Source organism: Carassius carassius, chromosome 34 (genome assembly GCF_963082965.1).
Source record: "Carassius carassius chromosome 34, fCarCar2.1, whole genome shotgun sequence".
Taxonomy (NCBI): Eukaryota; Metazoa; Chordata; class Actinopteri; order Cypriniformes; family Cyprinidae; genus Carassius; species Carassius carassius.
In genome coordinates, this window is record NC_081788.1 from 1,271,353 (window position 1) to 1,275,362 (window position 4,010).

The window sequence follows — 4,010 nt, forward strand, 5'->3', positions numbered from 1 at the left end:
TTCACGTCCTGTCCTGAGCCTCGTCACCGGAGGATCTGATAGATGGCCAACCAATGACTGCCTTTGCTTTTGTTGTCTGCGTGTGCATCGCGTTGAACATCAGCAGGGTTTTCAGCCATTTAGGACCTGTACGACCGGCTGAACATCAGCAGCTGAAGAGTCTGTCAGACATCAGAAGATGTACTACATGCTGCTGAAGAGCTCGATTATAACGAACCAGAGCACAAACCCAGCATGCAACGTGACAGAGCAGGAAGACTTGAGAAACACGTCAGGACCTGGGCCATATTTTACACTTTTATTTTGTGACATTTCCCCTTCAATTCTCATTACTGTAATGCTCAAAATATTAAGTGTGTGTGCATCTTGGTAGTACAGTATTGGTTTTACTCTAGCTTTAATTTATGCCAATAGAAACATTTTTACAGCATTTTTACAGTGAATGTAATGATCATAAAAAAAAGCGTGATGTCAAATGTAATTTGTTCTTTTAGTTCACGTGATTTTGGGGTGAAATAAGACCTGGTTTCCATGAGATCCCACCAGACACGGTGATCCAGGGCCTTAACTCTTCAAACACTAACTTCATCCTGAGCCGAGTCTGACGTACATTAAAGTGCAGTCGTGTTTCTTTTACCAGCCGTGTTGTTGTACAGATGCCTGTACCGTGCCACTCACAGATCTAGAACTTTCCGCAAGCAAGAGATATACATAATGCATGCTGGTGAGCATATTATCTATGTCATATATTGTGTCACGAATACCATTTGTAGTGTTATAAGTACCCATAGTATGATAATGGCTCTGTGTCTGTGCGAGGGTCCGACAGAAAGACTCTTAAATAGTAAATTGATTTGTGTCCGCAGTGGTGCTGAATGCTTCCTAATCCTAGGAGTTCTGTAGTTTTCTCAGGTTCATGCAAGTCAGTAACCCACTGTTAACTTTATAAACGTTACAAATCATGCAACCTTATCCACTGGCATTGCATGACATTATATGAAGCGTTTATTAGCCCCATATATCCCACAGTAATGCTTTGCATAAATGTATTCTGGGATTGAACATCACTTGTTTTAACGGGGAAGATGAGTTGGGAACTCTTCAAGGTTGTAGGTGATTGGACAACCTCTAGAATTGTCAAATACGACTTCAAGAAAAGACTTCATCATTGCTGTCAGTATTTTCTCACCTGCATGTCAGTCAAAATCAGTGGGAGTTTAGTTTTAGTTTTTTGTGGAACACAAAGTAGAATTTTTGGAAGAGTCAGCATATACTGTAACTCTTTAACATACGTCAGCTCCAAAAAAAAGAGCCATCATCCAAATTGTACAGGATACTTAAAAATGCTTAATAATAATAAATGACAGCAGGAGTCTGTAATGGCATGAGGGTGAGGAAATAAGAGAACTGTGATTTGTGAGAGAACTATTTCAGTGATGGTGATTGTATTTCACCTGCTGTAAGGATGTAAAGAATGTGTTGGCATGGCAGGTGTGTGTGTTTTGTCAGAAAGTGTATTTTACCATTGTTAGTTGAAATATTTCAATCTCCAAATTAGGCCTGTAAGTACTTCAGCATCAGGTCAAATTCCCTCCTAGCGTCTAAGTGTCCATGGAGTGTTTTTGTTCCAGAAGGGCTTTACTGTGTGCATTTATGGAGTTAATTCTATTTTATTGTACGTGTCATTCTGTGATGGGCTTTTTTATAGCTCCCTCTTTTGGGATAGCCAACACAAACGTGGATTTGAATGTCTCACTGTACACCAACCGCTGCAGAGGTTCGCAGTTCGTGAGAAATGCGATGGAGGTATTGGTGCCAAATTTTGCCAGCGTGTGTAAGAGAGCATCGTGTCCGTATGAAGCCTTTATAATGTATTGATTTAACTTATCTGCCCTCGTTATAGGGCTGGACGTTTTATAGTTTGTTGAACGTTTAATATACAGTCGTGGCCAAAAGTTTTGAGAATTACATCAATATTAGTTTTCAAAAAGTTTGCTGCTAAACTGCTTTTAGATCTTTGTTTCAGTTGTTTCTGTGATTTACTGAAATATAATTAAAAGCACTTCATATGTTTCAAAGGCTTTTATTGACAATTACATGACATTTATGCAAAGAGTCAGTATTTGCAGTGTTGGCCCTTCTTTTTCAGGACCTCTGCAATTCGACTGGTCATGCTTTCAATCAACTTCTGGGCCAAATCCTGACTGATAGCAACCCATTCTTTCATAATCACTTCTTGGAGTTTGTCAGAATTAGTGGGTTTTTGTTTGTCCACCCGCCTCTTGAGGATTGACCACAAGTTCTCAATGGGATTAAGATCTGGGGAGTTTCAAGGCCATGGACCCAAAATTTCAACATTCTGGTCCCCGAGCCACTTAGTGATCACTTTTGCCTTATGGCACGGTGCTCCATCGTGCTGGAAAATGCATTGTTCTTCACCAAACTGTTGTTGGATTGTTGGAAGAAGTTGCTGTTGGAGGGTGTTTTGGTACCATTCTTTATTCATGGCTGTGTTTTTGGGCAGAATTGTGAGTGAGCCCACTCCCTTGGATGAGAAGCGACCCCACACATGAATGGTGTCAGGATGCTTTACTGTTGGCATGACACAGGACTGATGGTAGCGCTCACCTTTTCTTCTCCGGACAAGCCTTTTTCCAGATGCCCCAAACTATCGGAAAGGGGCTTCATCGGAGAATATGACTTTGCCCCAGTCCTCAGCAGTCCATTCACTATACTTTCTGCAGAAGATCAATCTGTCCCTGATGTTTTTTTTGGAGAGAAGTGGCTTCTTTGCTGCCCTTCTTGACACCAGGCCATCTTCCAGAAGTCTTGTCCTCACTGTGCGTGCAGATGCGCTCACACCTGCCTGCTGCCATTCCTGAGCAAGCTCTGCACTGGTGGCACTCCGATCCCGCAGCTAAATCCTCTTTAGGAGACCATCCTGCCGCTTGCTGGACTTTCTTGGACGCCCTGAAGCCTTCTTTACAAGAATTGAACCTCTTTCCTTGAAGTTCTTGATGATCCTATAAATTGTTGATTTAGGTGCAATCTTAGTAGCCACAATATCCTTGCCTGTGAAGCCATTTTTATGCAACGCAATGATGGCTGCACGCGTTTCTTTGCAGGTCACCATGGTTAACAATGGAAGAACAATGATTTCAAGCACCACCCTCCTTTTAACATGTCAAGTCTGCCATTCTAACACAATCAGCCTGACATAATGATCTCCAGCCTTGTGCTCGTCAACATCCTCACCTGAGTTAACAAGACGATTACTGAAATGATCTCAGCAGGTCCTTTAATGACAGCAATGAAATAAAGTGGAAAGGTTTTTTTGGGATTAAGTTAATTTTCATGGCAAAGAAGGACTATGCAATTCATCTGATCACTCTTCATAAAATTCTGGAGTATATGCAAATTGCTATTATAAAAACTTAAGCAGCAACTTTTCCAATTTTTGCAATATTTATGTAATTCTCAAAACTTTTGGCCACGACTGTACAGAGTATCCAGAAGTTTGTGATATGATGTGTATGGCAAAAGATCTTGTAAACTTCGCCATCATGCTTCATTCATTCTGAGGTTCCCACTGGCTTTTAGAATCAGAAGTGGGTCCATTTCTCCAGTAGTTTCAGAGTTAACTTGACTTCACTATTGGAGAGATGGAGCCAGTGAATTTCAAGAGGAATTCATAATTCAATCGCGGAATTCTTTTGTTGTAGTTATTTGATGTAGAATATCTAGAGTTCATCTAGAACTGTTCATTTGTTTTGATGGTTTTAATAATATTGTTTGTGCTGTACATAATCATCATTCAAAAGTAATACAAATATATGTGAGTTGTCAGCAGGTAAGGACAAAAACATAATAATGAACTACAGAAATGGTTTGCTGAGTTTTACTTCAAAGGAAAGTCTTTTACAAAATGTTTATACAGTTCATTATGTGGAGTTCTGATCTTGGCCTTATTTTCCATTTCCTATATATATATATATATATTTTTTTTTTTT